General features: G+C 42.9%; 1 protein-coding gene across 2 annotated transcripts in view; it reads left to right on the forward strand.

The window, feature by feature from the left end:
- Positions 1–10,172: 10,172 nt before the first annotated feature.
- The window catches only part of foxn2a (forkhead box N2a), a 34,347-nt gene continuing 31,336 nt past the window's right edge, over positions 10,173–13,183 (forward strand). Inside the window, exon 1 of one of the 2 annotated variants that reach the window (XM_083775575.1) lies at positions 10,173–10,344. The gene's annotated coding sequence lies outside the window, so the exon portion shown is untranslated. Of the gene's footprint in view, positions 10,345–11,957; positions 12,058–13,183 lie in introns of those variants that run through there. The other variant, XM_083775576.1, reaches the window with a different exon arrangement.

Consider the following 13,183-nt stretch of genomic DNA (forward strand, 5'->3'; position numbering starts at 1 on the left):
TTTAGATATAACTGCATCGATCTGTATACAACTTATGTATGTGCACTCCCTAGAGGCCATGGAAAAACATTGTCCCTGCATCCCTCCACATCTGCCGGTTATAGCGCCACCATGAGATGAGACCGATTTCTGCAAAACACATTGCTTATGTTAGTCGCACAGATTTCATCCAAATCCCACGCAAATCGGACGAGTCTGTTGGATTTCTCAGATTCTACACTGTTTGGCTAAGATTGCCTTCCAAAGTTTTCAGGAGTGGCTCATTTCGTTCAAAATGCTGCACATGTCCTGCTCATCCAGAATTCTATCCTCAGAGATGCTGACTCTGAGATGCTGAGTGATCTGACTCTGCATTTCCTCAACAAAATGAAGAAAATTGTTGCAAAAAACTTGTTACAAAAAACAAAAAAACATATTTATTTTACGCCTAAACATTTTGCCAAACATCTCACACAGTCTTATCCTCCTGGTGGAGACCTGTGCCCAGAATGGCACTTTTTCTAGTTATGATCTATTAAACATCTGTTTGGTTCATGTTTATTAATTTGTGTGAGATTTGGACAAAAGTTGTTGAGTGATTTGATATGAATACCAAATGTTAAATACGGTAATACAATGTATAATGTGTCTTTCTCTAATGAAAAACTATAATGGCTTTGATTCATCTACTTGTTTATAGGCCTAACTATTATTATTGTCTCCACCAGGCCGAAGGCTTGGGGAGAGAGTATGTTTTGCACTCCGTGCGTCCGTGGTTTTGCACACCGCTTGAAGACCTTAACAGGAGCCCTCGTACAAGGTTTCTTTGACTATGCATGCACCTCCTGGTACCACAACACCTCAAAGGCCCTTAAAACTAGGCTCCAGACTTCCCAAAACAAACTGGTCAGGCTCCTACTTGGCCTCACCCCCCGAACCCACCTCACCCCTGCCCACTTTGACAGGCTGGAGTGGCTTAGGGTCGACGACAGAGTACAGCATCTTGCAATGGGTCTGGTCCACAAGATTCGATACACCACCAAGATACCCATGTACCAGTCTAGATACTTCCTTAATGTTAACGAAGTCCACACCCACAACACCAGAGGGAGTGCAACGAACCATGTACAACCCAGATTCGGTACAAACAAGGGACTAAATTATTTTCGCTCCTATGCCACCAAAATGTGGAACGCCCTACCAACATTAAGACATGCAAATCCCTTGACTCCTTCAAAACCGCTCTCAAAGAGCACCTACGGACGGCTGCAATTCGAAACTGGCCCCCGTAAAATCTGAATGAAATATTTTATTTTATTTTTTGCCTGGCCAAAGGAAATACTGTTCACTGTTTGTATTTAAAGGAGAATTACATGCTAGAAGGCTTTCTTACCTTTCTTTGTAGTTGTTACGTCCTCACCAAATAGGTCCAGGTGTTATTTTGTGCAAATCTCCTTATTGGCTATTTCCCCTACCATAAGCCCTAAATGAATGGCATTGCATTGAATGGGAATTGAATGGGGCTATGGGGTGTTGTGCTAATTTGCTTATTTCCATCGCTCAAAATGATAATTCTTTTGTATATATCCTCTCTTCATAATGTAAATAATATCCCAAGCGGCACACTTTACTACTTAATTGGTTGGAAATAAGCGAATTAGCACAACACCCCATAGCCCCATTCAATTCCCATTCAATTCAATGCAATTCATTGAGGGCTTATGGTAGGGGAAATAGCCAATAAGGAGTTTTTGCACAAAAAACACCTGGACCTCTTTGGTGGGGACGTAACAACTACAAAGAAAGATAAGAAAGCCTTCTAGCATGGAATTCTCCTTTAACAACATTGAGCAGAAAGTCCCCTGGAAGTACCTTTAGGTGGCAGCACTATCACAAGTCACTGAACCAAAGGGTCCAGCTGGACTATTATTCCTGGGCTATTTATTTGTCTGCATCACAATATTAATATTTTGTCCATATGCATCTGTTTGTTTACATTGCACAAATCGATCAAAACAGTATTGTTTTTGTCTTTTTGTTTGGTCTACTGGTATACTGAAGTTTTGTATAGGCAAGCTGTCTTACATCAATTGCTCTTTTAACACACATTTGAATTTGAAGTGTCTGCATGCCTTCTAGTCTCTTTCCGAGCATCTTCCTTCAGATGATACAATGGTTTGCTTCAATCCGCAAACAATACATTTTAAGCTCACAAAATGTGTGCTGAAACCCTTACCAACTCCTTGTTTGATGTTGAATCACTAGCACAAAATATACAGAGATAAATCTGTGATTTAACACAGAACTCTTATCTGCCAAACACTTAAAGGTGGTGATATGATGAGGCACATGTGTTGGCTTGGTAACCAATCTAGTATCCAGTGGCAACAGAGGTCTATTGAGTACCTAGTGGCTCTGGATTGGCTGGTATGCTCAGCACTTTCCCCCATGTCACAACACAAGTCACAGAGGCACATTTATAAAGCACCATTGATTACTGTTGGGGTCTTAGTATTATTTTTCCTGTGTTGCAATATTGTAATTAGTTTTGGCCCTATGAGGGCACGTGTTTAAGTGTGGGATTGTGTTCACACATCACAGTGCCTTGCGAGTGATCTTCCAATTGCTCTTTGTGTTCACTGTACTGACCTGAAGACGATAGCAGCACTGTCACAAACATGTGCACACATACAGACACGCAGTAAAGAATCACGAACACAGTGATTTTAATCTCATACCTCAGAAAGAAATCTCCCTACATCATCCAGAACAAAACATTATTCATGAGGGTGTCCTCTGTTAGTCATTATTGCCTCTGAGTCCTCCTGACTATGTCTGAAGGCATCCTTCTGGGACAGAGGCAGACACAACAGGATAACCGTCTTTTGTCTCAGAATGCTGTCTGTCAAAGAGCAGCCCCTCCCCTGTTTGGGCGTCTGTTACAGAGAGGGCAGATGGCTCATTACCATAAATAGGACAGAGAGAGAGAGAGAGAGAGTGAGGGGCCATGCACACCGACCGAGAGGACCATGCCTCCCAGAACCACGGAAAAAAGAGGAGGCCGTTGCTAGGAGAGGGGGGGAAACAGCTTTATAGCAACACAAAGCTGACTCCCCTTTTGCGACCTCACCTCCTCTCCCGCCCCCCTTGCTCCCAGCTCTGGGGACTGAGCCTGCCTCTGCTGGTCAGGGACAGATGGCCGATGGGCCCCAACGTCTCTACAGCTGGACACAGGGCTAAGCCAACACAGTGAGACCTGGCGAGAGTAAATCACACCTTCTGCCTTTCCCACCCATGAGAAGTAGGGGCAGGAAGTACTGAATCCCAGGCCATCGTCTAAGAATAGATCCACACTTGTTGCCCTTAAGAACGGAACAGCAGAGCAGTAGATATCAAGTTTGTCTTTGGTTTTAGTTTTGTAGGAAATTCCACCATCCAGCCATGTCCTAAATAATCCCTACATGCTAAAATGAAACCGGTACAGCACAGCAAGCACAGATCCATATCCATTTCTGTTTAAGTCTGCACAAACTGGGTAGGTAAAGCTTGAGACATTACATTTTACGTCATTCAAGTCATCCCCTCTGAAACACTCACAATCTGCTTTGTTTGAATAGACCTCTGGTTGATAAAGCATTCAGACAACTGCCTGGCAGGTAGAGTAGTACACTTAGAATTACATGACGGTCAAGTAATAAAAGGAAATGTTGTAAATGTGGAAATCACTAGGAATTCATTCATGTTTTTTTTTTTGTGCGGCAGTTCATTCATAATTTGATTTGATGTGCTTAGATGAAGGCGATTAATAGTGTGATCATTAGGCTTGAAACCAGTATCCTGTTGTCCTGAGGAAAATGGGGTGTGCAGCAAGATGTGCGGGAGCATCATTGCTGTGCATCGGACGGCACAAGAGCATTTTAGAGGGGAGAAATAGACGTCTGAGCAGAATGAGTGAGAGCAAGTGTGGCTGCCGCCACATGACAAGCAAGCAGAATAGAGGCAGCGCTGCCTCACCTACCCGTCCACCATGGTTGCATAGGAACACGGGGGCTGGGCCGACCCTACAGCCACACTCCTCTCCTCTCTCCTTGCACGCTTCATTACCCGCTGCTCAGCCAGGCACAGAGCGGCAGTACACGACTTTCTCCACACTTGGCCAGGGTATACACTTCCCCTCAGGCATCAGGTCACACTACTTTGTACGCATAGTACAGAGAGATCTACAGTACATCACACGCGCACGCATACACCTAAACGTCATTTTTCCTCGTTTGGATCTCCATTAGTCATTTTTCTCGCAGCAGTTTTATTGGTGGGGGTTTATTAAAACCAAGAGAAGAAACCCTCAAAAGTGTCATTACATAGAAACACACACTATTGGAGTGAAAATAACAAGCGCTTATGTTGCTCACTATGGCGCTGATGGTGCCAGACAACACTGCCGGGCACAAGACTACTATTGTCCCACAAGATAAAGTGCACTTGTGACCAAGGCAAGGCGGGGTGGTCGAGATGCCGTGAAAAGATAGGGTGTGTGTGTGTGTGTGTGTGTGTGTGTGTGTGTGTGTGTGTGTGTGTGTGTGTGTGTGTGTGTGTGTGTGTGTGTGTGTGTGTGTGTGTGTGTGTGTGTGTGTGTGTGTGTGTGTGTGTGTGTGTGTGTGTGTGTGTGTGTGTGAGAGAGAGTGAGAGAGGAAGAACAAAGGCTTTGGCTTGTTGTTTACACTGAGGTCATCATTCTAATCTTCAGACTACAAGAATTTAGATCACTGACACATTTGAATAACAAGGGCAGGTATCATTCTTTATCCGCCTCTCCTTCACAGTTAATTGACTTCCAGGGGTGTTCATTTGCCTGCATGTAGCAGTCATTAAGAGGGAATAACAAAATTTGGCTCGGTAATAGAACAGCCCAGGATCAATGGGCTAATTCAATTCCCCCTGCATGTGGCATATTGTATGGCAAGGCCATTTACAGGCTTTTATAGGGGAGTCATGCAGTTTTAGTGTGGTTAAAACAGCATTGATATTGTTTTACAAAACAAGCAGCAGACATCAGCCACCAACCTGCATGCACAGGACAATGCAATGTTTAGTATAGTAGTTGTGTTGTGAATAGGAGAACAATTATTACAGTCAACTAAAAGTCAAAAGTCATTGACGATATTAATGTATTCAAGGTTTAGAAAGTTCTTTCAACCACTAATTTGACCCTAAACCCACACCTCCCAAAAATGTACTTCTCTTACTTCTCTGCGATGTCCAATTCTGCACACTCAGGCCCCGGGCCCTTTCCAACAAAATAACTTTAGTTCTAGAGGTTTGTAAATATCACATCTGCATCTTCCAACCTGAATAGTGACTTTGGTTCCCACTTCAGGGCAAGAAGAAGTATTTTTGGTTACAGTTCCGAACCAACTTTTAGGGATCATCTGAACCAATGAATGTGGTTCAAAATTAGGTGGGAAAAAAAGAACGGTACAGGTTCAACCCCGATGGAAAAGGGGGCATAATATATGGATTTTATGGATGTCTAAAGATTTCCGTTTATAGAGCAACAATCAGCCTCCTGTCTAGCTATCCAAATTATCCCCACACGTCCAACACATACATTAAAGCAGCATCATAACTTTTGGTATTTCGGCTTCGTTTTTCAACTGATATGTACAGCGTAAAGCCCAGCTCCTAGTTTTGTCATGTCAAAAAGGCCGGTAAAGATTTAGTATACCTGTTCATAATACTGGAATGTCTCACTCTCTTCTGGAATTAATCAACAAGTATATGTGTATGTATTTGCATAATTGAACTAGAATAGATAGACTGAATCAATACAGCGTGCAGTTTATTTGTTTAGCTGTGGCAGAGGCCTTGGTCTTTCTCTTGGTGTGTAGAGTATTTTATTGCCTTGGCATGAAAGGAGGTACTTATCAACAGACAGATAAGAGACAACCAGTAACTGCTGACACAATTCATAAATCCTGGTTAGCAAAAAGGATTGTCAAACAAATGGCTTCTGTGAGCAAACAGACTTGTAATTGAGTGTAACTGCAGGCAATGGGAGGGCGAACCACCAGGGGGAAAAACGAATGGCACAGAAAATGTTGCACATAAACAAAACAAGTTGAACATGCTCTGTTCCTCCACTGGCTGTTGGGGTGGAGTTTGGAGAGGTGGGTGGGGGATTTACGGTAACAATGACAGAAGAGGAACTATAAATGCATGCCATATGTTTAGAAATTAGGATTTATTAAATATAAAAAAATATGCTTTGTGTTCAGGCATTTTTTTTAAGCAATACCAGTTGGTCCTCATAAAACAATTAAATAGAAGCCGGACTCACGGGCTGCTGTAACATGTTAATGCATGTCTTCTGTCAGCAGGTGGGTTCTTCTCACAGCTTTGCAGGTATGCAGTTAGTTGCCTTCTCATCTTTGGGAGAATGCAAATACTGTTACCTGTTTAACCAGTAACGGGTGGCCCTGCTCCGTATTTACATATCTATGAATCTGAAAGTAAATGTGTGTGTGTGTGTGTGTGTGTGTGTGTGTGTGTGTGTGTGTGTGTGACTAATCTATTTTCCAATTTCCTCTGATGACTCTGCCAGCTTGTGTTTCTACAGAAGTTCAAACTAATTAGCTCAGGGTGTCGCAAGAGTGGCGTTTTTGATCCCCTGACAACTGCAGGTGATTGTTTCAACACCTGAATCCATGATGAAGCGGCCAGGGTGTTCCAACCACCACAACGGCATCTGTCTAATTCTATGCACAGTGGACATCCTCAGTGTTCATTTTACTCAGAGAAGTGTACAGATGTAAACAGATTGACACCCGTTGGTCATTTCTGTTGCATTTGCACACTGTGTGTGTGTGTGTGTGTGTGTGTGTGTGTGTGTGTGTGTGTGTGTGTGTGTGTGTGTGTGTGTGTGTGTGTGTGTGTGACTGTGTGTGTGTGTGTGTGTGTGTGTGTGTGTGTGTGTGTGTGTGTGTGTGTGTGTGTGTGTGTGTGTGTGTGTGTGTGTGTGTGTGTGTGTGTGTGTGTGTGTGTGTGTGTGTGTGTGTGACTGTGTGTGTGTGTGCGTGCGTGCGGGCGGGCGGGCGGGCGGGCGGGCGGGTGGGTGGGTGGGTGTGTGTGTGTGTGTGTGTGTGTGAGAGAGAGAGAGGGGGGAGGGAGAATAAAGAGGATGCAAGAGTATGAGTTTAGAGGCTATCATAGGTCATGTTTACTGGCTCTCTCAAGTAATTTAACTTTTAACACTGGCTGGCTCATATGCATTTCATGTGCACAGAAAGTCAGTTAAGGTCACTTGAGAAAAAGGGGTGGGATAACGGCAAAGGAATGAGGATGGATCAGACAGAATGAAGAGTTGTGAACAAGCAGAGGTTGTCACTGATAGAGAATTTTATGAGCTTCCGGATGGAGTGCTGTGCAGTGCGTGTGCATCAGCTCTTATCGGCTAGCTGGCGGCAGGGGAGGGTGCAGAGCTCCGACACTCCGTAAAAACGGCCTGATTCATTTTCCGCGTGAGAGGGTCTCACTAGGGCGGCATCACGCCAGCCAGGCCACACAGATTTATGGACCATTAAAACAGCGGGGCTCCTGACCACTGTGTGCAATCACAGGCCGCCTGTCCGGCTGCACCCTCATTCATGCCTTCTCATGCACTCTCTCTCTTTCTCTCTCTCTCTCTCTATCTCGCTCCATCACAATCTAGCCATCTCATCGTTCATCCCTTCATCCTTTGCCACTTTTACAATTCTGTGTGAACTCCTCCATTAGGCAATAATTAAATTATTCTTCATCCAATTCCTTCAATTCCACAGTCCCTTTTCACCAGTGGATGTGGTGATGTCCATTATCCAAAGCTTTGCCTCTATTCATGTGCTCTTATTCTCTCGTGTCATCAAATAAATAACTCACAGTAACAAGCAACCAATGTAAATGGCTGTTTTATGGTCGAAGGCGTGCAATAAGGTAGGGTTTTATGAACATCACTGACAGTGGTCAGTGGGGCATGTTGCTTTAGACTAACAGTTTTCAAATCGGATTAGCACCGTTGCAGGCACACAGACTAATGGCCCTGTCTTTTCAAGGCATCCTCAATCAGCTCTGTTGCCCTGGTGATTGCTATGTATCCTTCTCGTCTCTCATTTGCTGCCTTTGCAACTTCATCATCCCTGGGAGTGATACTGGAAGGAAAATGGGGCACAGTCTATGCAGCTTGCCGGCCCTAAGAATAGCTCGGTGTGCATGGAAATTATGCCACAGCAACCTGAGCAAAGACTGCATGTATGTATGTATGTATATGAGTGAGTGAGTGAGTGAGTGAGTGAGTGAGTGAGTGAGTGAGTGAGTGAGTGAGTGAATGAATGAATGAATGAGTGAGTGAGTGAGTGAGTGAGTGAGTGAGTGAGTGAGTGCAGAGTGAGTGAGTGAGTGAACCCTTAGCATCTATTCTAGGCATGTCATCATGTTCATGAGTGAACATTTGGCAAAAATAGTACATCTAGCATAGCATCTACAAGCTCGCGACACGTTGGGATCTTGTAGATTGGCTATTACAAAAAGTATACATGGTTTAAGTTGATCAATGAACATAATGGACTGAATATCATAGCAAATAAAACCAAAAACACCTTGCTTAATGACTTTCTACATCTTAATTAACTGGCCACTGGGTGTATCCTGGATCCACAATGTATTAATTATATTTTAAGGATTCTGCTATAGAATGCATTATGTAACATTATACAACAGGTCGTTTCGAGGAAGTAATCGGATTGGTTGAAACTGCCTTCTAGCCGTGCTTCAAACCAGCATCATGGACCGGCTAATCAAAACAAAGAATTCAGCTCCTCTGTTCTCCCAGAGCGCAGCATACTCGGTGGCTATGCTAGCTAGTTTCTTGGGACATTTGTGGTCGTAGTGTCATAAAAAAAAGAAAATCAGCAATTTTCTTAGTTTCACTAACTGTTGTATAATTGCAATATTACACTCGAGGAGGAGTTCCGAAAGCAGTGCATTAATGACGTTAAACCACCCCATCTCGTGTAATATTGCTTAATTATCATAGACACTCCTGTGGTAAAGCCGGGAGGTGGACAGGTGGTAAGGTTTTTACATCACCAGCCATTCAAAAGATGTATATACCTCTGCATGTGTATTCACAGTAAAAACAACAACAAAGAACCTATTAGAGAGGTCCAATGCCGCTGCATGGTGCTCACAGATGTCGACATTGTGACATAGCTGAGTAAAAGTGTCACCATACTGTGAGAATTACAGTTTGGTGTAAACTCACTGCTGACCAATAGGGCTCAGCAAATAGTGCAACGGCACAAATCTGACCTAAAAACCATCAGTCATCAGTCATGAATACTCTGTTGGTTACTTAACAGAGCATTCATTTGAGCAGCTGCAGTCACTCTTTTGGTTATGTATGATGTTACATCCATCAAGTCATGCATGTTGTGTGTTATTTTTTTATTTTCTTCCATGCCATACAGACAGTGTGTTTTACACATATGGGGCCCATGCTTAATTACAGCTCACTGCTCATCTGGCCGTGTCAGGCCAAACATAATAAGGCACACCATGTGCGTAATAGCGAGCTACTACACTTATCTCGTAACATGAACTCAAATAATGACATTTTGTTTACTCATGGAGGGGCCCTACTGAGGGTCTACCATTGTCATGGCCCTGGCCCCTGGGTGTGGTTGCAGTGACGTGACGACACATCCTTTATCTCTGCCTGACTGTGTCAGTGCATGTGGAGTGTCTGAGTCATAGATGTATTAAAAGAGTTCTGTACACATCTTGATATTGACATACATGTTTGTGTGTGTGTAGTTATTGTTTTTACACCTTCATTAACTACAGACTTCATTTACATGTCATTACGCACTTAAAAAAACCTGACAAACTAAAACAAAAAAAACTACACAACACAGCCCCCTTTCCGTGTGAAAGCCACAAGGCAGCCGGCGTCAAAAAAGTGAAAGCAATGCACATTGGACGCAGCGTGCGTGCGTGCGTGCGCGTTCACAGCGGCAGAGCGTCTGCGCTGCGGCAGTTGCCAGGGGATATAGGAGGAGGAGGAGTTTTGATTGGCTGGAGCGGGGTTTGTTGCCATAGCGACGGTAAGGGGGTTTGGTAGCGTTGTGCCGTGCGGTGCGCTGTGTGATCTGCGTGCATGGAGGAAGCAGCTGCCGCTCTGATCTCTGACATTGTGAAGAGAGAGAGAGGGAGAGAGACATCTGAATAAACTGAGAAATACACGTTTTTAATAGTTTTTAAGGATTTATTTTTTGTTTTGGTTTTTTTTATATATATAACGCCGCACTGGTCTAAGGCACCGCGTGCATGATTGTGAGTATTGGACCACCGCATGTTTCATATTAATTATTGTTTTCACAAGGTTTTAATATGAGCTGTCGTGTGTGTTTTCCGTAAAGTAAATGTGACTTAGCTTTGAGAGCCAGCATGGCAGACAGACTTCAAGCGACAAGCATGTGGTCACACATATACACACACAGCACACACACATACACACACTCACACACACAGTCACACACACGCAGAGAGAGCTAGCTCAACGTGACTTCCCCGTCATTGGTATCATTATTAATTGTCTTTGAGGGTTTTTTAAAAGCTTGGTCGGGTTGAGTTTTATGTTCCACATCGGCACGAACTGAAAGCAAAACACGTGAAGCGCTATTACACGACTCTTGGTCGGTTAACGAAACGGCAGCTAACGCTATATTAATACGTGGTGGTTGTTATTGGTTTAGTTAAAAAACTTGCTGTCGTCGAACATAATATCGACCAACAACACGAAACTTCGAGTTGCCTCATAAAGTCACAATGACACTGAAGACTTTCGCAAAGAAATTGCTATAATTTAACTCTGAGACTGTACTGTACTGGTGGCCAAATTGACCCTTTAGTTACATTTTGTACCCTCTCAGAGTTACACATTCACACGAGGATGTAACCTATGTTTGTATAAGTAGGCGATATAGTTTTCAAATTATATTTGACTGACTGTGGCATATTGATCTTCTTGTGACTCGTCCAGTTTTAAACTCTAGGGTGTTTTTTTAGTGCGACGTCGCAGTGAGTGTGTCACACTTTCCTAATTGCTATACCCCGTCGTACGACGGTGTCGCTCGCCAAAAAGAGCAGATCTACAAGACAACAGCGTTGTGTTGTGCTGCTTGTGCAGCTTGCCTTGTAGATCTGATCTGTCATTGCCAGAGGCTTTTAGGCAACGTTATAGCTGCTAGATCCATGTTCCGTCGTCATGTGTGGGAATGAATGTGACTGAGTGACGAGGCACACACAGGAAAAAAAAGAAAACCCACACAGAACTGTTTTGTTCTGGAAACTTGTTTATACAACACTTTGAACAGGGGTTAACCCGGGATTTAAAATGTTCAACTTTGGAATTAATTTAAACACAAAAGACAAAACTGGTGTTACAGAATAACATTTACTCAAGTGAACTTGGGCTGTTATTTTGGTTCCTGTGGCTAATAAGACATGCTCATTTATTGCCCATCTAATGCAACAACTATAAATAGTTCAAAGTTTATGTTGTTGTACATTGGTAGTATAGTGCCACAGGCTCGTATGAGGCTTACTAAGCACATGATGATGTAATGGATTATCACAAGATTGTCCCAGATACGGAATGCTCTCCAAACATGTGTATTGGAAAATAATTTGCTTAAATCCGCCTGGTGTGGTGTTACACAAAATACTATTCCTGTACTATTCTGACCCCATTGCTTTCTCTGCATGCTTATTGTGCATGTGAGTAATGTGTAGGCTGCCCTACAGCACGCTGAAAAACATTTAGAATGTCATATCCATTTAAGGGTATTGCCAAAATGATTTTATTTTTTATTTTATTTTTTACAGCAAGGTCATGGCATTAATGTAGACTGACACTGGTCCCGTCCTTGGGTGACAGATGTTTAGGCTTCAGTGATTAAGCAGAAAACAAAAGTGACAGGAGATGGAAGAAACAGATGTGATTAACATGTCATCGCTTTATTGCCAGGAATTCATGGACACAGTGTAGGTGGGAACCATCTGTTGTTGTTGTTATTATCGTTGTTTGTGGTCTTAGTATGCATGGAAAATTGCAAATGTACATGTTGGTGTGAGACTCAGGGCGGCCACTGAAGGGTAAGTATTTTTGGCTCCCAGAGTAGAGGACATGGTTACTTTACAGACATTCACTACTATAAATAAAACTCACCAGAGCTCGGTAATGCTCTTATTGCTGGCATGAAATGGTTTTTCATGGACATTGGACACATGCAGCTAAAATGTTGTCACGCAAGTGGAGCGAGTCTAGTTTAGATGTATGGCATAAAAAGGCTGGCATGAAATTGTTGGTAAACAATTCCAGGGATTTTGAGGGCCTTTTACGTTTCATTAAAGGGTGAAATAGTAAACCATCTGCTCAATGTGTGTGAATATTCTGGTATTTTCCTGACCACATAATAAACACTAGCATTTCCCTAATATCCATATTCTTAGGTGAATTTGGTGTAGACTAGAGGGGAAAAAGAGGGGGCCTAGTATAGTATTCTTCAATTAAGTATAGTGGAGTACTAGAGTTTTAAGTACTAGTGATGGGGCCAGTAATGCAACACGAGTGCAGGACTGGAGCAGAACTAACCTACATTATGTGAAATGTCTAAAGGAATGACAGACCTTGTTGTATACTTTACTGAATGATGGGATTAACTTTAAGACTGACTGTTTCAGAGTATTACTTGATCTCTGATATAATCAGAGATGACAACGGTCAGAAAAGTCTGAACACAGCCCAGGGTTATGGCTGCACAGGACTGCTTTCCAAATTAAACCTATACAGATTAGATTAGATGATATCATCAGATTCATGGCCACATACTGTATTTACCTTACCAGTTCATGGCAGTTTTCCATGTTTTTCCCCCCATGATGAGATATTTGGTATTTGTTAATGTCAATTCAAGTGTGGAAGGGGTTTCCTCTCTAGGTCGTCCTCCAGTGCATCAGAAAATACATTTTCATAGTGCTACTAAATTGAATCATGATTCATAAGCCATAAGGTGGCAAAGTTCATCGTGTCACTTTTTCCTTCAATGTGGACAACATACTGTAGAACCCACATGTCAAAATGGTGTGGTGTTGCCCTCTAAACTGCCTT

Source organism: Protomyctophum parallelum (assembly GCF_964188405.1).
Source record: "Protomyctophum parallelum genome assembly, chromosome: 10".
NCBI lineage: Eukaryota > Metazoa > Chordata > Actinopteri > Myctophiformes > Myctophidae > Protomyctophum > Protomyctophum parallelum.